We start from the raw sequence: 24428 nt of genomic DNA, 5'->3' as shown, positions 1-24428 counted from the left end.
CAGAGTGCAATTTTCGCATGCCACGACATGCTGGTGCACTCTTGTGTGTTCCGCTAGTCCACTAGCGTCAGGGGGCAGTGGTGATGCTCCTTGGATCCCCCGGAGCCAAGAGAGAGGCAGTAGTCAAAGGAAGAGTGGGAGAAAGCCTCTGCCAGGGTGAATCAGGTGGTCAAAGGAAGAGGGGGAGGAACCCACCACTAACGTCGAACCAGAGCTGGATATCTTGAATGCGGGTGAAGGGCAACACTGTGGGCATGTGGTAAGAATTTGGGGGTGAAGGAGAATGGTAGAAGGGGTGAAAGCAGAAGTTTTACCAAATCACCAGAAGGTATTTGATTCTGGTTTGAGCAAGATAAACCTCACCACTTGCAGTGAGATTTAACTTGATTGTTAGATGGGCAAAATCAGTAGGACTCACCATGTTTGAGCTCATTTGAGCAAAGTTGACACTTTAAACATGAAAAAAACCCTAGAAGTGGACATAATGAGATATATGTGCGCCTAGGTGATCAAATCAGCTCCCACAAATGCACAACTTGGTGTGCCATCTTTATTTGGGGGCTGGATCATGCCTGCAATGTTTGGGATCAATTGGATAAACTTGGCATTGTAAAGTTGCTCAAATTTGGTTCTTGACACAAATGGTTTCGGGATTATTAGGTGTGTCAAATCAACTTGGATTGAGATGAAACTTTGCAGGATCACCACATTTATCATGTATGACTTGCTAGAGTTTTCCTAGAACTTATTGAGAATATTTCCTATGGAAATATTTCAAAAGCTTGAAATAGACACAAGGGGTTTTGAGGGGTTTTGTCCAATATTTTGGACATGACCATGTGTTGAAACTCTTATGTATGGAAAATATATGTCCACCGAGTTTCCCTAAATTTTCTCAAATATTTTTTAAGAAAGAAGATAAATATTCCCTATTAAATTCAATTTCTGAGTAGTAAAATAACTTATAAAATAATTATTTTATGGTTTTGGGTAGTCTTTTGAATACTTGGATCCAAGTTAAATCTTTGGGGTTAAACATCTCTCCTATATTGGGGACTTTCACTTCAAATCCCAAATGAGGGATTTTGACAAACCTCAAATAAATAATTCCCTTTTATTACAATCATAATTTACAAAAATGGTTTCCTTGTTCTATTCACATGGCACGATCATTGGGCAATGGTTTGGGGTCAAGGAGGTGGGTTTTAGAGAGGAGCACGACTATAGTGGTTCAAAACTTAATCAGTCACACAAGAAAGTTGCAAAAAAATAAACCATCCCGAACATGCACAAAGTTTTAATTGGCTTCATTTTTTATAAAACCAACATGTGGCAAAAGTGGTACTAACACAGGGTGTGACAGCGAGCAACTACCTGGACCCAGACGTCATGTCGTCCTATGTCGCACCGGTGATGTCCGAAGGCGACACTGTAGCTGCAGCGACGGAGAATGCCACAGCTAGACGTACGCGGTGGCAGCTCCACCGTGTATTTCACAAGACAATCGCAATTATCACCCTGAGGGAGCGACCTCGACTAGCATGCGGACAAACCCTTGTGTACCAATCTCAATGCGCAGAGGGCCACCCTCGTCAGCAGCCCCTTGGTGAGAGTGGACAACGGTTCATGGTGCACGGAGGCGCTCCTTCTAGCATAGCCAGGAGCCAGAGCGCCACCCATGCCTCACATCGCCAAATGACCAAAACTAGGCGAGAATTACTAGCACAAGCCCAACTGTTGCTGAATTTCCCACCCACGCGAGAGAACATGCAATGCTGGAGGTCTACCATCCAAAGCATAAAGAGCTTCGCAAATTGCGACAAGCTAGATGCAGCAGAACCTTCACACGCGTGTCAGTTGGCCACGACTAGGCTCACCATCGGACGTGGCGCAGGCGGAGCACCAACGATGCAGTCGCCCCCACAACAAAAACAACCTACCCGTGGGACCAACGTGCAGGATGAGATGTCCCATGCCTTGATGGACCCACGATAGAGCAAAGATCAACACCAGGACTTGAAGGACATGCGCAAGGAGGACATGTGCACTGTGGTGGGAGTGATCCCGACAATAATATCAGGGGTACAAATCAGGGGTGGAGCCTAGCTGTGGCTTAGTGGATACACTCCTATGTATGAGTTTGGGCCCCACTCGGGACTCGTAACAGCACTATGTGTCGAGCCCGAAGGCTACCGTTTGCTTATGGGGGGTGTGAGATTACAAAATGCTCAACTCTTGTTCAGGAGCTCGGGTGTGGCTTATATAGAGTGCACCATGACAGGTCGGGCGCCATTACAAGGGTGAGTTAATGCTAATAACTATATAAGTTACTAGAGACAGCAGTTCTAACTCCGACGTTACTTGTAACGCGCATCTTCACTGCACTTCATATGGTAGTTTATGCCTGTAGCCATTGTAGTCCCTTTGTCGTCCATGCCTTGCTATAGTCCGAGTGTCGAGGAACGTCCGACTAACATAAGATGATCCGAGTGGACAAGAGAAAGCCGAGTGAGAACATGTTTGCCCGAGTGAGACCGTGACTGCACTTGTTATCTTGGGGACATTGATGCTCATGTGGGGTCTTAGGAGGGCCCTAGGAGGCAGGTCCGTGGGCCTACCCCTAATGTACAACCCCGTTAGTAGCCCCTCAATCGGTTGAGGCTTTACTGGCCGAGTGGATAACACTCTTTAGTGCCCTCGGTGTCTCGGGGGCACCGAGGTTGTAGCTCAGGGATACATCACTCGGACCCTCGGTAAAGCACTATGGATTCAAGAGTGAAGAATTCCGAGTGTCAGAGCATGTACGCATGCTTGCAATTGAGTATCTTTTGGGAAGATAGATCAATGATTCGGACGATCGTGAGACTGGAGCTCTGAATGTTCAACGATGAGGAAGGAAGGATCCCACTCACTCATGGTAAGGGCGATCAGGTCGCCTTCTGATCTTATCCGAATGATTGAGGTCCTATGGGTGGACGAGTCGCGGGATGTTTGGCTCACCTCATTATGTGTCGTCAATACAGAATCCATTCGGGTTATGAGGAAGTCGGCATCTCCATGTTCTTGAATCAAAGGAGCGCGCAGGAAGGGTCAAAACGGCGACGACGTGGGTAGTAGTGGTAGTGGAGAGGCGCCTCGATTTCCGTGCCTGAGATGTCGGTGTAATGCCATAGCTGCATTGTCCCAGGGATGCCCCGGATCCCCCTCGTGCAGGCGAAGTACTCGATAAGGTATCTCCGGGTAGCATACAAAAGGGACTAGGTGGCGAGGAGAGAGGATCACGCCACCAGATCTGGGCCACTTCCATCCCTCCCCCGGACCTTGTTGATGTAGCTAGGAGGTCTCCCCTGTCTCCACCTCCCTCTGTCCTCGCCCATCTCACCGCGTCGAATGGTGAAAGGTGCAACAGCAAAGGCCCAGCAGGCCAAGAAGGGCTCATGCTGGTCTTCCTCGAGTGCTGGGGCGCTCTCGCAGGGTTGGATTCACGGTGATTGGATATCGTCCCGAGTCGCCAAGGGGTGCCTGCCAAAGCTGGAGAGCGAAGGTCTGGTGGTCCCAGGGAGCTGGCGGTCGATATGCATTATCATTTATTTTGTCTAACACTTTGAAAGGACCATTAGCACACGACATTAGCTCTGACTTGCGCAAATCAGGAAACCTATCCTTACGCAAATGCAACCAAACAAGATCTCCACGTACAAACACAACATGTTTTCTACGCTTATCTCCAGCAAGTTTATATTTAGCATTCATGCGCTCAATGTTTTCCTTAGTTAACTCATGCATATTTAATATCAAATCAGCATGTTCTTTAGCATTAAAATTAAACCTCTCCGAATATTGAAGAGGTAACAAATCAATAGGTGCACAAGGTAGGAGACCATACACAACTTCGAGAGGACACATATTGATTATAAGAAAATTCAATATGAGGCACGAATTCTTCCCACAATTTTCGATTGTTCTTCAAAACAGCCCTAAGCATAGTAGACATGGATCTATTGACTACTTTAGTATGTCCATCAGTTTGGGGTGACATGTAGTACTAAAAAGCAGTTTTGTCCCCAACTTAGCCCATAAACATTGCCAAAAATGGCTAAGAAATTTAGCATCATGATCTGAAACAATCGTATTTGGCACACCATGCAAGCGAATAATTTCACGAAAGAACAAATCAGCCACATTAGCGACATCATCACTTTTATGACATGGTATAAAGTGTGCCATTTTTGAAAATCTGTCCACGACAACAAATATGCTATCGCTCCCCTTCTTTGTTCGAGGTAAACCTAAAACAAAGTCCATAGATATATCCTACCAAGGAACACTAGGTACAGGCAAAGGCATATATAAACCATGAGGATTGAGTCGTGACTTAGCTTTTTGACATGTCGTGCAACGAGCAACAAAACGCTCAATATCCCGTCGCATCCTTGGCCAAAAGAAATGTGTAGCAAGTACGTCCTCCGTCTTCTTTATGCCAAAGTGTCCCATCAATCCTCCTGCATGCGCCTCCTGTAACAACAAAAGACGAATGGAGCTAGCTAGAATGCATAGCTTGTTAGCACCAAACACAAATCCATCATTAATGATGAACTTGTTCCATGTTCTCCGTTCTTTACAATTCTCCAACACATCTTACCCAACAGCAGGTGTCGATTGGCAACTGGTGTAGTCAAAACTCTCAAAGCTTGGATAGAGCGATTGTCAGGTCATGCCAAACACACGGTGTAGATGTATGTGGAGCTGGGAAGGTTTATCATATGGTAGCAAGGAGGGTCAGCAATAATCATTTCAAAGATGCGAAGTTGAAAAGACGCTCAACGACGGTACCGTGCTGGTCCTAGGCTTGACCGTACTAGAGACGCGAGCCTAGAACACCAACAAAAGTCACGACGACACGTACTAATCAAGGGAAGAGCCACTCTGATTTTTTATTTGCGCTTTTTTTCTGAAAATCTCTATAATGGCGAGTGTCTCAAAACTCTTCCCAAGGACCGAAAACAGGATAGGCATGGAAAAAAATGACAATATTTTTTTAATTTCTGGAGCAATTGGGCATGCGACGACCAAAAATTGCGACAAAAATCACTATGATGGCGAGTATCTCAAAACTCTCTAAAAATCCAAATAAAACGAGAGGGAAAAAATTCACCCCCAAAACTTTGGCCTAAGAAGTGTTGTGAAAAGCGTGCCAGACTCATTTTTTTAAACCTACTCAGGTAAGGAAACGTGAAACCCAAAGCAAAAGGAACTCAAAATTAACCTAAGGCAGAAAGGATTGTGGTGGGTATATGGTGGTGGTATACGGCAGCAAGGATAATGGTGGCGTGGTGGTGGTATATGGAAGTAGCGATGATGGTAGCATGGAGGTGATATATGGCAGCGATGAAAGACGGTGCAGTGGCGGCGTGACAACCTGTGACCAGAACTCGAAACTCTAAAGGACTACACGCTAAGACCAGCAACTCGACACGACGATGTAACCGCAAATTCAAGTAAGCAAACTACTGAAAAGACTATGCAAAGGCTCAGATTGGTTCGAATATGATGATCTAACCATAAATTTTTTTATGGATTTTTCGTGGACGATAGGTATGAAGAACAGATGCGATGTAACTACGAAAAACTGGTAAAATCTCACCGAGCAACCTGGAAATATGATACCACTTGATAGAGGTGATGTTGTCCATGTCTTTCGATGAGATCGTGGTTATCGATTTGGTGGAGTAGACTTTGACGATCCGACTACGAACGTATGAGGACGCCGCACCTTAGATATCGCTAAACCAACTCCGAGAGGTTATTGACCAGGTCGGAGCACGATCAACCTGACCCCGAAGGTCTGTTTCCTGCACGCAAACGAAGAACAAGCAAGAAACCAAGATTGCAATCAAGATATTGCAAATATAAGAGGAATGCTTTATTGATGAAGGTGGGGTTCTGTGACGCCTTTTCTGATCGTGGAACACAAACGAAGAACGCAAAGTTGCAGCTACGGAGAACTTGTAATCTAAACAAAACCCAAGTCTAAACAGTGCCCTAAGGGTTGTATATATGAGGGGATACAGAGGCAATTTCGTGACCCTTGGAGGAGGGGTCCTAAAACAGCCCTAAACTCGGTTTCCTCACACATACGGACTCTAAAAACATCCTATACTATGGTATTTCGAAATTACATGGGCCTGGCAGAAAAATAAGGTGGTGCAACAACTATAATAGCCTATGGACGAAATTTATAAAGTAGCGTCTCGAATATTTCTTCCAAAGCCTTCATGCTCTCCTTATGGTGGCTTTAAAGTACGAAAATCACTAGTGGCAGCTCCATTGTTCTCTCCCGTGTGTGCACCTTCTTCTCCATGCTTGATCCCGCTCCAACAGATATCCTTCTTGTTCATGCTAGGTCCTTCATTCATAAGTACAACAAAATGATCTAACTTAGGCAACATCATATGTTCATGAACATTAGAAGTATATCCAAGAAACCAAAGCACCTGATAATTCAATTGGTGTCCGCGAGCTCTAGTAACTAGTCCAGTATGTATAGCACCTGGGGCTATGGGTGTAACAATCGTGTTGATGTCCTCATCATATACTAGTGGTCCCAGGGAGCTGGCGACTGTCGGAGGTGGCTAAGCGGGAGCCCGCACCTAGGGGTGACGAGCGAGTGCTCCTCGTCACCCACGTGGAAATAGGTTTTTCTATGCCCCCACATCTGTTCTTCTGTGCATTCCTTGATTTCTTTGGAGTGCAACTTCATTATCTACCCCCCAATGTCGTCTCGTACCTACTGCCTTCGTGTGTCTGTGCGAGAACTTCCTCGGATGCTATCTCAATCGGGGGGGCTGAGGACAAACGTAGTGCAATTCTGTGGGGGTTTAGGAATCCAGCATAGAGGTAAGAGTAGCTTCCTAGTGATGTATTTCCCTGATTCTATGAAGGGTTGGTCGGACTCCGAGTTCTATTGCCACGATGGTCCAATCGGTGAGGGTCTGTCGGGACTTCCACCTTATTGGCCTGAGAGAATTCAGTCGTCTCCTTCTTTGACCGTGTTGAACGTGGAGAAGGTGGATGTAGACATTCTGGTGATAGTGTTGGTTGCTCTGTTGCGGAAAGGTGTCAACACGATGGGTCTTCTGGAAGTCTTCTTCCAGTACAGGATCTAGCGCCTCTAGGCTAGATCCCACCCTATGTGGATGTACAACGACCTGAATGACTCCACCTGCGTTCACCCGGAGGAGATCGGGGTGGAGTAGCTGGAGAATAAGCTGAAGGCCATATCACCCATGTGAGACAACCCTAGGAGAACCAGGTTGGTGCCCCTTTTCTCGGAGAAACACCCGCCGAAAGAGGTAAGTCTTCAAGCGTTCAAACCGAGCGAACTTCATTGTCGTTTTCTTAGTTTGTTAGTAATCTCGTTTCCTTCATTCGGCAGGCCTTTACAACACTGGTCAATTCTGTACCAGCGATTAAATGTGTGCCTATCGGGAAAACGACACCTATGGGAAGCTCTATGGATCCCTTGATCGTTCGGTGGAGGGAGTGAGGTGCCGCCAAGAGCGGAACTACCGATCAGCACCAGCAAGGTCGTTTACCTAGGTTCGGTCCGCTTAGCGCGTTAAACTCTACTCCTGCTTTGTTTGTATTGGATGCTTACTGTAGGGTTATTTGCTACAATAATTTATTTGGTGACTAGAGATTCTAAAACTCCAAAAGGTCCAAACCGCTCTCGAAATGAGCCTTGGGCCTCCTTTTATAGGCAAAGGGGTCACCAACAGTGTGCTCACGGGTTGCATAGTGAATAGGGTTCACCGCTTATCTATCTACTGCGGTGTCAGGGACGGTAAATGCCTTGGAGGCATCCTGACCAGCATCAAGGTGGCTTTCACACGTACCCAGGTGTATTAACACTTGGGATTTGTGCTGGCGCATGAGGGATGCGCTGTAGCGGTGGCGGTCGGTGGCACTGTCGCAGGAGGGACACGTGCCGGGCTAAGGGAGCTTGCCAGCCTGGCGTCCTTGCGTGTGGCCTGGCCCGCCTTCCCGGCAAGGATGGCTTGTTGGTGCCTTGGACATCTTCCCGTCAAGGAGGGCTTATCGGGGCCTTGCAAGTGTTCCCAGCAAGGAGGGCTTGTCGGGGCCTTGTAAGTATTCCCGACGAGGAGGGCTTGCCGGGGCCTTGTAGCCTGGGCTGGCTCTTCACACCTTTGGTGGGGTGTGGTCTTGGCGAGCCTCGGGTATCTTCCCGTCGTCTCTCTTAGTGTACTGTCGCCAGGGGTGCTGCTAGTCTGGGGCATAGGAGATCCCAGTCTCTAATGCACCGACAGGAGCCCCCGGGCCTGGGCCACACACGCATGCGAGGCGTAGTTAGGCCAGGCCCAAAGTGGTGCACGGGCTTCCGCTTGGCAGCTTGGAGCTGTTGCAAGTGGCCCTTCCCCATGTCGCATTAAACGCGTGAAGTGGGGAATCGTGCGCACAGTGGCCGAGGTGGCCACGCACGCGTAGAGCCATTGGTTGGTACGCAAGGGTCGGCCGCATATCTCCCCCACCCCACATAAGAAGGGGGAAATGCAAGCACATAAGCCCATTGCCCCCAACTTCCTTCAATCTCGAAGCCGCCACCGTCGCCTTCCTGCAAATAGAAACCACCCCCTTCCCCCTCCCACCTCTTATATTTGTGCTTCGGGTAGCCGCAGCTTCTGTCGTCGTTATGGCGCCGAAGGGGAACAAGGGAAAGAAGGGGAAGGTTGTTCCCGTGGAGAAGGAGCTGGTGAAGATGCGGAAGGACTTCTCCTACTTCTCTCTATGGCCCGATGTGCCCACCTTGAAACGGCGCTACCAGTTCATTTGGGCGGCTCAGACGACGGCACATCTGGCCACCTGCGTGACTCCGACAGAGGCTGGCGGTGGCCGTGATAAGTATCCTTTCTTTGCCAATTACTTCAACCGCGGGCTCTGACGCCTTTCTCTGAATTCTTCATCGACATCATGCACAAGGGCTTCCATCTCTTGGACTTCATGCCGAACGCGGTGACATGCATGTCCATATTTGCGCACCTCTGCGAGAACTTCCTTAGAATTAATCCCAACAAAGCCCTTTTCGCCATTACTTCACTCCTCGCATCCAGGGAGGGGACGCCCTTTTGGGCTTCATTAACTAGATTCCAAGGTCCGGGTGCAAGTAGTTATACCTGGATGGGGCCCTCCGCGAGAAGTGGGAAGAATGGCGGGGAAATGGTGTTGGATCCGCAAGGAGGGGTATCTGCCCTTCTGCGAGCCCAGGACCGCCAAGATCTATTCCCGCAACAAGCATTGGAGTGACTTCGACCCGGACGATAAGAAGCTGATTGTCACTGTCAATAGGATCCTGCGTCTCAGGGCCGCAGCGTTGATGATAGAGGTGATGGGTGCTGACTTCGTCCGCACGCGCATCACCCCCCTCCAGAACAGGGGAGGAAGGCCACCCTCGCCCTTCGTGAATGCCGCGGATATTATGTGGTTCCGGACCGGCTTGAACAAGAACTCGACGACACTGGATGATGCCTTCGTTTGTTAGAATTTGTTCAAATCTGACTCTAGGCCTCGGCGGACGCATGACGTCATCCCCTTGTGCAACAACTAGGCCTTAAGAGCCCTCCCGACGATGATGTCGGAGTGTAATGCTCACGGCATGGTTGCAACTTGGATCGAGCCCAAGGAGGATGACGCCTTATCTTTCTTCAACTGCTTGTCAGGGAAGCCCATCAGGGAAGAGACCGACCTCATCCGCGACACCACCAACGAGGAAGTGGCGTACATTGCCAGCCGGGCCGAGGAACGGGCCCTTGCTGAAGTGGCCGGGAGTGTCGGCTTTTATGATGAAGGGGCGCTCGAGGAAGGAGCACTGCTGGAGGGAGAGCTTGCCGGGGAGCCTAGTAGCTCAGCTATCGGGGGGGCTTCGGAGGAACGGGCGCCCGGCGAAGAGGAAGAGGAGGTGCCCTTGGCCCGCCGGAAGCCCAAGCGAGTACTTCGACATGCTGGCTCCAACCTCCCCGTCCGGCGAGCTTTGTCCTCCGCGCATATCAAACATCCCATGGCCGCATCCCCTCCGGGGGATGTCGAAGGGGATGTGGATTTTGATTTTTCAGCTTTCAGCCTGGGGGAGGAGGGAGAGTACGCTCCTTACCCTTTACCCTCTTCGAACCCCTTGCTTTATGTTCTTACTCATCTGGTGTTGATTCTTCTTCATAGGGACTCGGAGACGTTCTCCAAGTAGATGGCAAAGAGGGCCAAGGTGTTGGCAGGTAGCGGTCCTTCGGCAAGTGCCTTAGAGGAGCCGCCGGCAGCTTCCGCCACCCCGGTGCCCAGCCCCTGGCAAAGCCCCCAGCGGGAGTCACCGAGGCCGGTGATGCCTGAAGACGAGCCCCCGGGAACTGATGTTGTCGGAGAGGGGACAACTACCCCTACCAGCTCGATGAGGGTGAGTTTCTCGGCAAAGGACGTCTATGAGTTTTTCCTTTGTTTTCTTGAATGCCCATATTGTTCTGATCATCTTCTTCTTTGTCTTGTACCTCGATCTCTCCCGTGTCGAGGAGATGAACGTCGACTCCGTCATCAAGGAAACCGTGCGGGACGCGGCTGCTGCACCCGATAAGGTTGCTTTGAGTGAGTCCGCCGAGGTGGCGCGGGAACGGCCACTCAGCAACTGACGGAGGAGTCCATCGAATGATCCGGAGCACGTGTCGGCGATTCTTCTGCTGCCGGGGCCGAAGAGGCAGCACTAGATGAGGAGCCCCCCTTGCCGGCGAGGATGTTGGTGACGACCAACCTCCCATGTGTGGGCCCCCGCCAACCAGCGAGTACATTCGCGCTGGCGAGGGTCAATTCATCAACCAGCCAGGAGTGAGTCGCACGAGGATAACCACGCCGAAATCTCCGTCAGTGCTGGGGTCGCGATCGTGGCAGGAAGCTCAGCGAAGAGCAGCTCTTCCAGTCCATGAAGGCCAACGTCAGCCAGCTCCAGGCCCTCTAACCGGCCCGGTAGAAAAAATTAGACTCCCGGGCAGCGATTGTCGAGGCAGCAGAGGAGGCCTTCGAGAAGCGCTTCGAGGAGACGCGGACCCACTTCGCCAAGGCTCACCAGGAGGTGAAGATCGATCGAGAAAAGCTGAGGGCCAAGCGGGACAAGGTCCTTCTAACGTCGTCGGACATCCCGAAGGAGGACGAAGAGACCCGACGCCGTATTTCCGATGAATACGCCCGCCTCAATGCGCTTTGGATCAGCCTCGAGTCCCACAAAGAGGAACTCGCCGATCGTGAGAAGGTGCTCAGCAACAGGCTCCACGCAAAGGACGAGGAGGTCGAGAGGCTCGTGGGGCAGCGCACCCAAGAGCTGATGGATCAGCAAAAGGACGCCCTCACCGCCCAAGCTTCAGAGCACGCCGGCAAGTTGTAGGAGGTTGCTGACAAGGCTGCCGGTGACGAGGATTCCAGGGAGGAGTTTGCCGGCAAGTTGAAGAAGCTGGAAGGGGGCTTTGAAGGCCTCGTCAAGGAGATCTCACTAGTTCTACCTCTATGCACTTTGTGAACTTGTCAATCGCGACGTACAAGTACTCAAAGCCCCCGGCAACACGGAGGAAAGGGCCGAGGATATCGAGCCCCCAGACCGAGAATGGCTAGGAGAGAGAAATCGTCTAGAGAGCTTGGGCTGGCTAATGAAGCTTCCTTGAATGGAACTGGCACGCTTCACGTTTGGTTACTAGTGCATTCGCATGCTGGAGGGACGTGGGCCAGAAGAAGCCTTGCCGGAATACCTTGTTGACAAGGGCTCTTGACCCTATGTGGGAGCCACATATCCCCCCATGTATCTCGACCAACTGCTCCAGTCCTTACTCTTGGGGGATGCATTTCAATTTCACGCCGATCAGTCATCTTCTGTAGAGGGCATCATCCACGAACTGGTACATGTTGGACTGATGGGCTACTCTTTCTGGTTCTTCCTTCTCTTCAGGCAGGTCCCCAGTTTGGAGGTACCGGACTATGTGATGCGCCCATGCCGGAGCCTGAGGTTCGATGGCAAGGACTAAAGGCATATCCTCTGTCAGGATGGCATCTTCCCGACAGGTTCGGTATCTCCTTCGGTCATTTCTTTTCCGACAAGATCCTCGCCGGGGCTCTTTGGCAGGTCTGCTGGAAAGTACTTGTCGGAGCTTAGCTTCCTTCTCTTGTCCGGATTGGTCGATGGTTTTATGGAGGGTTGAGTCATTCGTAACACAAAAATTCCTGGTTCCACAGGCAACTTAAGGGTTGCATGCTTCGACGGGTCGTCGGTGATGGTATTTTCGGCACGAGGAATGTGCTCCGTCTGCAGACTATCGAAGCGCTCTTCGAACTTCCTGACTTCTTCCATGTAAGCCTCCATCAGTGGACTCTGATAGTCCTTGTTGACCTGCCGGACTACTAGCTGTGAGTCTCCTCTGACGATGAGCTTCCCCGATCCCCAGATCTGCTGCGATCCTGAGGTCGGCAAGTAGCCCTTTGTACTCGGCGGTGTTTTTGGTGGACTTGTCCCGGGGGAAAGGACATCTGGTTTACATACTTGAGGTGTTCTCCCGTAGGCGCAACTAGCAGCACGCCGGCTCTAGCACCTTGCAATGAGAATGCTCGATCAAAATACATGACCCATTCTTGGTTGGACTCCTTGCCCGGGAGGGTTGATTCTCGTATTTCTTCGTCTGGCGTCGGGGTCCATTCGGCAATGAACTACGGCAAGGCCCTGCTCTCGATGGTGATGTGCTTTCAAACTTGAGGCTGAAGCTGAGCGCGCTTTCTCGAGGCCATGAGGAGGATGAAAAGCAGTTTTTCCACCCCGGAGTATCTCGACCTGGCCCCCTACAAGAGGGAGGTGACGAAATAGATCGAGCGCTGCATTATATTCTTCTTCTGCACTAGCCCGCCAGTTGCGGTGGTTTCTCTTGGTCGCCGCTGGACTTTGCCGGGGGTCCCTGGTTGCCGGTGTGCGCTTCCTCATCCGATGGTGTCGCATTTGCTGGCGTATCTTCGTCGTATTCCCTCCGCACCACCAGTGTAGTGCTAACCACTTGGTTGGTTGCCGCTAGATACAGGAGCAGCGACTCTCGTGGTTTAGGCGCTACCAGGATTGGCGCAGAGGAAAGATATTTCTTCAGGTCTTGTAGCACTGCTTCCGCCTCAAAGGTCCATTCAATTGGCCCTGCCTTCTTCAAGCTTTTAAAGAAGGGCGTGTTTGGTAGACATGGAAATGAACCTTCTCAAGGCGGCTACACAGCCAGCTAGGTGTCGCACATCCTTGACGCGCTTCGGTGCCTCGATCTGTTCGATGGCCTTGATCTTGTTGGGGTTAGCTTCGATCACGTGTTGGGACACGAAGAACCCGAGAAGCTTGCCAGATGGGACACCGAATACACACTTTTCGGGGTTGATCTTGAGGTTGATTTTGCGCAGGTTAGCAAATGTCTCTTCCAGATCATGCATGAGTGTTGATTTGTCTTTGGTCTTGACCACTATGTCATCCATGTAGGCTTCCAGATTCCTGTGGAGTTGGGGCTCAAACCCAATTTGGATCACTCTTGCAAAGTTGGAACCGGCGTTCTTCAACCCGAAGGGCATTCGTACAAAGCAGTATGTGCCATAAGGGGTGATGAAGGTACTTTTCTCTTCATCTACCTCAGTCACATAAATCTGGAGATACCCTGAGTAGGCGTCGCGGAAGGACAACAGGTCATAGCCGGCAGTTGAGTCGATAATCTGGTCGATGCGTGCCAAGGGAAAAGGGTCTTTTGGTCAAGCTTTATTGACATCAGTAAAGTCGATACACGGCCGCCACTTCCCGTTCGCCTTGCGCACTACAACCGGATTGGCCAACCATGTAGGATGGATGACTCCACTAACCAGTCCTGCTGCTTCTAACTTCTTAATTTCCTCGGCAATGAACTCTTGCCCCTCTAGGGCTTACTTCCTCACCTTCTGTTTGACCAGCCACGCGTGGGGGCCGACAGCGAGGTGCTGCTCAATCACCTTCTTGGGAACACCGGGGATATTTGATGGTTGCCATGCAAATACATCGAGATTCGCCCGCAGGAAGGCGATGAGCGCGCTTTCATATTTGCTGTAAATGGTAGAACTTACTGTGAAAGTTCCCACCCGTGTCGTCCTCTAGGGCAGGCACCTTCTTAGTCTCTAGCGGAGCAGCCCTAGACTTCTTGTTCCAGGCAGCTAACTCTCCGGCGCATCCTCGGCGGCAGCAAAGTACTCTGGTCGTGTGTGCTTGCCGGGATCAGCGTGGGAAGCCCTCTTGCCGAGATTCTTCTCCCCGTGGGCCTTGGCGGCAGGCGCTGCCACTGCCTCCCAGTAGAGGTGGTTGGTGCACACGAGTGCATCCTTCTTGTCGGGGTTGATGACGATGACGTCGACCGGTCCAGGCATCTTCAGGGTGTTGTAGGCGTAGTGGGAGGCTGCCAAGAATTTGGCCAGTGTAGGGCGCCCGAGGATCCCTTTGTACGCGAACGGATTGTCAGCAACGTTGAAGAAGACATTCTCCGTCTGGTAGTTCTGGTCACTTCCGAAGGTCACCAGCAGTGTGATCTTCCCCTTCGGTGGAATCTTCCCTGGGTTGATCCCTTGGAACACTCATGTTTCCTCGAGATCTTCATCAGGAATCTGCAACCACCGGATCACGTCGGTGGAGATGATATTTAGACCCGACCCGCCGTCCACCAACATCTTCGGCACCTTGAGGTTGCGGATAGATTGGGGAGACCAACAACGGCAAACATCCGACCACCATAACGCGGTCTGGATGATCCTCATTATCAAAGATGATCGGTGTGTGCGACCACTTCAAGGGCCTATGAGTGCAGATGGAGGGATCCGCCGCGCTCACCTCACGCTCCCACTTCTTCGGTTGGCGGTGGAAAGAGTGAAACGACTCACCTCCATCGAGGCACATCATATATGTTGCCTTTTCAAACTCGTGGTCGCTGGAGTCGTCGTCTGGGCCGTCCTCATCCTCATCCTCCTCCTTTCTTTCACACGCCCGTGCGGGCTTCACCCTCTTGTTCTTGAACTTGCCGGGGGGACCCCCTTGGCCACCCTTTTTCCTGCCTGATCCTTCGCCACTGTCTCGGGCCTTTTCCTTATCGTGTCTTTGGTACTCCGCCCTATGCTTTTTGGCAAGTTCATCAACTTGTCGGCAGTGTTGGAGGTCATGACCCTTGGTGCAGTGGATCTTCCAGTATTGGGCGTCAGAGCCCTCCGTTTTGTCATCGGCCGCCAAGGCCTGGCGAGAGCCGCACCCGGCAGCGTCCTTGCTGGTAGCCTCGGCCTTCTCCTTCTTGGAGGTGTCGGCGTTGCCGGATGTCTCAATGGCAAACACGGCTTTGCCCTTCCCCTTCTTGTTGTGCCGTTTCCCCTTTTTGTGGGGACATCGACGTCTTTGTCTTTGGAGTCTGCCTCTGCACTGGTGTCTTCGCCGGGAAGCCTTCTCCCCTCTTCCGCTCATGCACACTTGTCCGCCAGGGCATAAAGCTCAGCGACATCGCGGACCTTGTTCATCGCAAGCTCCTCGTGCATCTTCCGGTTTTGAACGTTCTTATGGCACGCGCTGGTGACGGCGGCTGGGAGAACGTCCGAGATGTTGTGCTGTATGCGGCTGAATCTCTGGATGTACTTGTGCAGAGTCTCACCCTCCTTCTCGGGGATGATGTGCAAGTCACTGTCTTGGCCAGGGGCCCGGTGGCCACCTGTGAAGGCGCCAACAAAGTACTGGCACAACTCCTTCCAGGAGGAAATGGAGTTCTTGGGTAGATGCATCAACTATGACATGACGTTGGGCTTGAGCACAAATGGGATGTAGTTGTCCAGTATCTTGTCGTCTCGGCCCCCGGCAGCATGAACCGCAATGGTGTAGATGCTTAGGAACTCATACAGCTCGGTCCTGCCGTCGTAGTTGTCTGGGATCTCCGGCTTGAAGGTACGGGAGCTAGGCCACTGGACCTGCCGCAACTCAGGGTAAATGCTGGTTAGCCCACCTCGTAAGTTAGGTCGCTAGGATACCCCGATGCAGGAGTGTCTGCAGCGGCTCTAGCATGTTTGTCTGATTGACGACGCGTTTCTCGTCGTCGCTCGATGAGAGTACACGCGTCCTCCTTGCGCCACTCGTGAAGAACATCACATTGATTGTGGCGGGTCCGTGGGTCGGAAGACCCGGTCGAATTGTCAGAGACGATAACCTATTGCCGCCGCCATGGGGGAGAGTGCACCGTGGCGGTGGCAGCCCCAGTCTTCTCGGTACGGTCGTGCGCGCGCTTGCTGGAGGGTCATCTCGACATCCCCGCCTGTTGGGGACCGTCCCCATTGGCTAGGGCAACGAGGCTCTGGATGGTGGCCCTCCACTCCTCGAGCCTGTCCGCTGTTGGAGAGAAGTCCAAGAGCACCTGGGCTCGCTTCAGGGCTTCTGCTAGTGTGGGCGGCAGCGATATGTGAAAAATAGCGATCCCTTGGTCCCGTGGTGGTGCGTCGCCCTGGCCGGTCCCAAAGCGTGTGTGTCGACCCTGCGAGTCCACGGAACGAGGCCCAGGAGTCCTTCGTGGGGGTGGTGAATCGCCATGTTCTAGCGCGATCAGCCGCGCGCGCCTCGGAAGGTCGGGGTGGGTCCGTCCGCTTCGTTGTCTTGGAAGATGTCCTCATATCCTTCGAAGTAGGTGCGCCGCCCGTGGGCTGCGCAACTACGTCCTTCGATGCACCGGCGGGCGGATGGTTGTCGCGATCGCGGACGATGCCACTCGCCCGGGTTTGCGCTCCAAAATGTTGCGGAAGTTCGGGACCTCTGCCTCCTTGTCCTGCGCCCGCACCCTGTCCCGCCAGTGCTGGGGTAGGAGCACTAGGTGCGAGTGCGTCGATCTCCTTTTATAGGCGGATCAACGCGACCTCCCCCCCCTACCTGGCGCGACAAAGTATCAGGAAAGCGATGCCTATGGGAAGCTCTAAGGATCCCTTGATCGTTCGGCGGAGGAAGCGAGGTGGCGCCAAGAGCGGAACTAGCGATCAGCACTGGCAAGGTCGTTTACCCAGGTTCGGGCTGTTTGGCACGTAAAACCCTACACCTGGTTTGTCTGTATTGGCTGCTTACTTTAGGGTTATTTGCTACAGTAATTTAGCTGGTGATTAGAGAGTCTAAAACCCCAAAACGTCCAAACCTCCAAGAAATGAGCCTTGGGCCTCCTTTTATAGGCAAAGGGGTCACCAGTAGTGTGCTCACGGGTTGCATAGTGAACAGTGTTCACCAGTTATCTATCTACTGCAGTGTTAAGGGCAGTAAATCCCTTGGCAGGCCCCCTAACCAGCATCAAGGTGGCTTCGATACGTACCCAGGTGTATTGACACCTGGCCTTTGTGCTGGCGCATGAGGGATGCGCTCGAGTGGTGGCGGTCGGTGGCACTGTGGCAGGAGGGACACCTGGCGGGCGAAGGGAGCCTGCCGGCCTGGCGTCCTTGCATGTGGCCTAGCGGGCCTTCCTGTGGGGACCCCGGCTAATGAGTTGAGATCGCCGAATGAACGTGCTCCGTGATCCCAGAGATCAATGCTCACCAAACACACATATGCTGAATATTAAGAGTCTTACGTCCAAGTACCAAATTATTACAACACATGACCGAAGGGTCCAGTTCACAAGGTAGGGCCTATAAGGCCAAATCAAATGGATACAACTAGTAGTGGAAATCTTAGGGCAAAGCGGGTACACCAACAGGCATTCTGACTGGGAAGTGTCCTAGTTTGCAGGGCATCTCCGAAGACGTACTCTTCTCCAAACTCCGGTCCTTCCATATCTGGTCAATAATATAACCAGTGGCAAGCCAATGAGTACTTTGAATGTACTCACAAACATCCCACGATACGAAAAATGCGGTTGGTACAATAACAAGTATATGCAGTTTGGTGGATAACAAATTGACTATAAATAAACATGATCATGGATGTGCAACATAAGCTAGACGATAATTAGAAGAATAGGTTACATATATCAACATATTTGTCAAGGGGTTAACACTCTGATTCACCCGATATGCGAAGTCACCAAACTTGGTCATATCAAATCTTTTATATTAACACCATTTACCACACACTCACACACACTTGGTTTATGCGGAAACGACCGGACATAGTTTAAGCAGGATTACCCAACTGCCCTTGACCGTGGACACGGCTATTCAAATATTTTTACACTCTCCAGAGGCAGTATGCTGGACCCACAAGATCCGAGAAACTTCCGTGTCATCCATGACTCGCGGTATATAGCATACCCGAGGTAAGTACCCGATCAATGCCTTTCCCCTGACGATACTAGACAAAGAGGTCCACTCTATTGGTACCCATCCCACATGATGTACTTCTTACGGACACCGACTCTAGATAGTGTCATCCATGCGGGGACCAACGGTGTGCCTGGAACACATAAAAACGACATAGTCGCCCTACCTGGCATGGCCCCGTCATGAGAGTGACCACACATCACTCCCGCCACTAGTAATGTGGCTCTTTGCTAGCACCGACCAGAGTAATCAACAAAGCCCCGTCCCATAAAGGGGTAACGTGGTCGTACATGTAAGGTTGGGACGGTCGACACATCATAAACCTAATACCATTTCCGAACTTATGATCACATGCAGCGGAAATATGTGCTACACTAGGATGCAATATAACATATGCTCAAACATGGTCAAAGGGCTGCTTGCCTTGGTCAGCTAAGTATCCGGGGTCTTCGAGGTCTTCAAGTCCAACTCCTTCGTCAAACAGGGTTTCTATCGCCGTAATAAAATAAAAGCAATAAGTAGCTCAGTGCAAAACAAATCACAAAGTCACTTTAAAAATGTTGTTTAATTCTGATAAATCCATATTTTTTTTATAAATATTTGTCCCTGGTTTTAGTGAAAGGAATATTTTTAAAATCTATTTAACAGAAGCAAAACTATTCCAAATTAGCCTTTTTAATTATTATAAAACAGATAAGTTGTCCTAAAAAATTTTGTAACAGTTCTTTTAATTACTCCTCATTTCTAGAAAAATAACAGTGGAAAAATCATTAATTTTCACTGGTCAAATCTTTTTATAAAAATTTGTAAAACAGAGTTTAAAATAAAAAGGAAAAGGGCAATAGCCCTGGCCTGGCTCGACATGGGGCTGGCTCGGCCCAGTGGCTAGCCAGCCAGCCTGCCCAGGCACGCGCGCCATCAGGTTTGAACCTAACGTGCGGGCCACTGCGGTCAGCGGTTGCGGGGAGCGAAGGAGAGGAGGATGGGCCACCGACAGGTGGGGCACACGTGTTGGGATCGTCTCTTACCTCTGGACAGAGAGGAGGAGGAGGAAGTCGGGGTGGTTACCGACGTCCTTAGGCCCTAACAACACCGGGAATGGGTCCGGCTCACCGTCGCCTACCTGCTGGTGGTTGAGTCGACGACAGGGGGGAGGGGGGTCCTGGTTCACTGACTACGAAGTGGCTGCGGCCGAGAGGTTTCGGTCAACGGTGGAGGTGGTGGCTACGGGCACAGATTTGCTCCGGGAAGAGGGGGAAATGATCCTGGGGTCATTGGGAGTGCGTAGGTTCGCAGAGGGATGCGAGAACTGCCGTGTAGCCGGAGATCTACCGGAGCTCCGAGGTGGAGCGTCCTCGGTCGATCTTGAGCACCGGGGCTCTGCTTGCTCAATGGGGAGGCTAGGGATGTGACTGGGGTCTAGGTGGAGTGGAGTGAGGGGTGCTGGAGTGAGGGGTGCCCTTATATAGGCCCACCACGGTGCACCGGGCGGCAAGCTCCGGTGGTTTCACCGCGGCGTGCATGGGGCATAGAGAGAGGCTGGGGTCGAAACAACAGTCTTAGGACGTGGTTTTGGACCTCCGAGTTCACTTCAAGAGAGGGGGGGAGCAAGGAGTGGCTTGCCTGCGTGGCCGCGTTCCTCTGGCCGCTACCGGCGCGCGTGGGCACGCGTCGCACCGGCTCTCAGCGTGGGAAAGGAAGGGCACTAAGCGCTGCCTGATGCAGAGGAGCTGTCTGGGGAGAGGAGAGACACCACGGGGAGGCTGGATTTGGCCGAGGGAGTCGCCCACACCTCGGTTGCTCTCTGTAGCACGCCCAGAGCACAGCTTTGGCATGCCACGGCATGCTGGGGCACTCTGGGGTGCCTTGGACGCGTCTGGCGTGTCCTAGGCCTTTGCTTGGAGATGCCTAGCCGTTTGAATTCCGTGGGAGCATCGGCTGGTCAAAGGAGGGGTAGAAACTAGCTGTTGTCAGCCTTGGGTTGAAGCTTAGGTTAGGGTTTATAGATTATCTACTTAGAACCAGAGAAGAGCCACTTGACTGGAGTTGGGCATTGATGCTGGCCACCTAATCTAGGAGTTTGAGAGAAAGGGAGTGGTTGTAGCTGAGGTTAAGAAAGGTTTTGCCCAACTGTCAGAAGGTGCTCGAAAGTGGTTTGGGGTGGTTGCACCCCACCACTGGTTGTGCAACTTAATGGGACTAGGTTTGGTGCAAAAACACGAGGCTACACCAAGTTTGGGCTCCGTTGGACAGGTTTAGCTATGTAAACTTGAAATCACACCTAAATGGCCAGATATGTTCCTTCCAAAGGGAGTGTGGTCAAATCAAGTCCCACAAATCCCATTTTTGGCATGGAGTCCTCATTTGAGGTATTAGGCACTCCTGCAAAGTTTCAGCTCCATTGGATAACCTTTGCTATGTAGAGTTTCTCTAACTTCATAGTAAACACAAGGGGTTTTGGAATTATTTGGTGACCTTAACCACCTTGGGTCAAAGTGATACTTTATACAGACACCAAATATGGCTTAGGGAGATCACTGGAATTTTCTAGGAATTTATTGAGAATATTTCCTTTGGAAATATATCAAAAAGTGAAAACAGACAGAATAGGTTTTCAGGGTTTTACTCAAATATTTATAATATAAATAGGGGTTGAAAATCTTATGTATGGAAAATATATGTCCTTTGAGTATCTCCAAATTTTCTCAGATTTTTCTAAGGCAGAAAAGTATTTTTCCATATCGGAATATCATTTCTGGCCTCAGAAACGGACATGCAAATAAAATAGGAAAATAATTTATAAAATAATTATTTTATGGTTATGGTAAACTAAAATAGCTTTAGAAGCAAATCACCAATTTTGGGTAAGAGCACTCCTTGCTATCAAGGTCTTGTAGTGGAACCCAAGGCAGGGTTTTGAAGTAACCAGAATTGAGAATAAGGGTTTTGAGAATAATGAAGTTATGAAAAATATGATTTTGATAATACACAATCAAGCATACAAGCATATAATGACAACCATGGCACTCACGTCATTGATTTTCGAAAAGTTTTAATAAACTCAAATTTTTGAATTACAGTAGAAATGCAGTGAAAAGAGGGTGTGACACTTCCCGACAAGGATGGCTTGCCGGGGCCTTGGACATCTTCCCGGCAACGAGGGCTTGCTGAGGCCTTGCAAGTCTTCCCGGCATGGAGGGCTTGCCGGGGCCTTGTGAGTCTTCCAGGTGAGGAGGGCTTGTCGGGGCCTTGTGCCTCGGCTGGCTCTTCACACCTTTGGTGGGGTGTGGTATTGGCGAGCCTGGGATATCTTCCCGTCGGGTCTCTTATTGTACTATCGCCAGGGGTGCTGCTGGTGCCCGTGCACAAGTTTGGGGCACAGGAGACCCCTGTCTCTAGTGGGACAACAGCGCCCATCGATGTGGAGAGTGACACTGAGCACCAAAATGGCTCGCAAGATGACGAGGATGACGATGATGAGGAGGAGATGGAGGAGAGTGACGATGAACATGGGGACAAGGCAGAGTATTCTCCATCTGATGAAGTTCCTCCTGAGGCTCGCTCCAAGGCACACCACGACCGTAGGGTCCGTGCCGGGGGTGCCAAGACTCTGATAGTGACGAGGCCAACCGTGTCGGCCATGCCGACCCGTAGTTCTTAACGGGGCCAAAGTGAGCCCGAGGTGTCACCAGAAAAGGCCACCAAGAAGCCCAAGACCCTGGCCTCCAAACCTCGGAAGTCTACTCCGTGCATCAAGGTTGACGTGCGTGTGGCTTTCACGTAAGTATTCTTGTCGAATGATCTATTTATGTCGATCAAGATATTCCCAGTTATAGCCGATTTCCTTGCATTTTTTGTTGCAGGCCTCATACATCAACTCCTTCATTAGAGCCCTAGACCTTTGACAAAGGGCAAGCTGATGCCAACGACGCCTCCTCCAAAGTTAACCCTTGAGCTGACTCGCGTTTCACTCTAGACTTGATATTTAGCCTCGAAATTATCTTTTGAATGACTGTTGACGTGTGCACGACCGTGAGATGTGATTGAACTCAACCCTATCAGTCCTTCGGTCATTGATGAAGCATCAAAGCAAGATATGACTCCAAGACGAGTGGTTGTGCCGTCGGTTGCCAAGTTTCTAACTCTCGTGGCTCGGGGGACTTACTTACCTGGGTTTTCATTCAGACCTGGTCCGTCTGCCACTCTGTCACCGCCTCCCATGGACCGCATTATTTTCTAGCTGCACCATATCTTGGAGGACCAGGAAGGCGGACGCAAGGAAGCCCTGGCTCAGCTGGAGGTGATGGTTGGGATGCTAAAGTAGGCATATGAGACCAGTGAAGCCGTGGGGAAAACAATCGGGTGAGTCCTTTGTCTACACACCTTTTTTGTTTCTGATCCCAAGTAGGTTTGCTCTGGGGAACACCCACCGGGTGGCTATTTCCAGTGGGGGCGTGCTGAGTGCACCCACTAGGTGTAGTCACCGAGGCTGCCATCGACTGAAGCATTCGGTGGTAGTCTTAGTTCTTGTGTTGACTCGAGAGAGTTTGATGGGGTACGGGACATGTTGTCCCTCCTCTTACCCTTCCAGTGGGGGCACGTTGAGCGAAGTCATTAGATGTACTCCCCGAGACTGTCGTCGACTGAAGTAGTCGGTGGTAGTCTTAGAGTTGTTATTCTTTGTAATTTGTGTTTGTTGATGACAGACCGCCTGCGGGTTCAGGAGCCGAAGTGATGATGTGGAGCAGGAGTTAGAAGACATGCGTCTCGGACTTGGTGCGGAAAAGGCCAAGAGCGAGCGCGTCCAACAGGAGAAGCGTGTTGTTGAAGGTATGACTTTGTTGGCTGACTGTCTCGTGGTTCAATCTTCCTCCCCATCCCACTAAGGTTATTTTACAAGATTGCATTTCTGGGAGGTTGAAGAATTATGTTTCTTTAGTTACCATGTAGGAGGCCCTCGAGAAGAAGTATGATGAACTGGCCTCGGCCTGGAAGGAGGCCAATCAGAAAACCAAGGTATCTCAAACCAAACTCAAGACAGTCGAGAAGCTTGAAGAAGAAAATCGTCTTTTGAAGGTTGCTGCACAGAAGTCTACTGAGGAGCTTGCTGAGCTGAAGAAGTGCTATGATAAGTGGGAGACCAAGTTCGGGGACGTTACCGCCAAGAGGGCTGAACTAGAGCACTTTGTTGAATACTATGGCAAGGACATGAGAGAGAAACTCAAAGGTACGTTATGAATCAAATGATCCCTTGTTATTGCCTTATGATTTATGAGTGATGTTTCTCATACATTGTCTTGTTCTGAGCCCAGCTTTCTGTATTAGTGTCGATGATGAGACAGAGCGGATCAAAAAGGAGTTGAACCCAAAGACAGGGATCATAAAGGACAGTGCTGCTTTGGCCCTTCTCAGGGTGGAAGCTCGTATCGACTATATGTTGGGCTGCTTCAAGCGGATCCAATAGCCTATCTCAGAGAAAGACGAGGAGGTTACTCCTAATGACAAGCTCCCCAAGGACACGCAAACCATCGTGAACTAAGTGAAGTCGGTCCCTAGTCAACTGTAGTCTTGGAAGAAATCAACAGCATGGGTCGGATCCGACATCACTCTCTCACTCGTCCACATCCATTGTAAAGGAGTGGACAAAGAGAAACTGAAGAACCTCATGGTCATCAACCGGAAGAGTGCCAAGTTCGAGGATTTCATGGAGATGATCATGGTGGCTGCCACTCGGATCTCTTAAAGGATTGTACTCAACACCTTTGTGGAATAGGTGGAATCTTCAGCCTCCGAGTGATGCTCAGAAAAACATTAACTTTTAATTCACCTCGGAATGCCGAGTGGTTAATGTATCCTCTAAAATTTGATCGAGCTTTGGGAACCTTCCATGCACGTATTTTGCTTGAACTAGAATGCGATTTTATTCGTCGTCATTCCAATTTAGACTTTCGAGCCTCATTCGCATTCGGATTGTACTTGTTTGATCTGGTTTTCATTTGGAGTCATTTCCACCTGAGCGAAAGTAGGTTCGCAGCCGACTCCATGTGAGGGTGTCCTCACTCAGGGAACGTTTGGTCTTAGGCGACAATATGTTCGCAGCT

The sequence above is a fragment of the Hordeum vulgare genome, chromosome 1H (assembly GCF_904849725.1).
Source record: "Hordeum vulgare subsp. vulgare chromosome 1H, MorexV3_pseudomolecules_assembly, whole genome shotgun sequence".
Classification (NCBI taxonomy): domain Eukaryota; kingdom Viridiplantae; phylum Streptophyta; class Magnoliopsida; order Poales; family Poaceae; genus Hordeum; species Hordeum vulgare.
The sequence above is the reverse complement of the archived record's forward strand: the minus strand, read 5'-3'. Positions refer to the sequence as shown.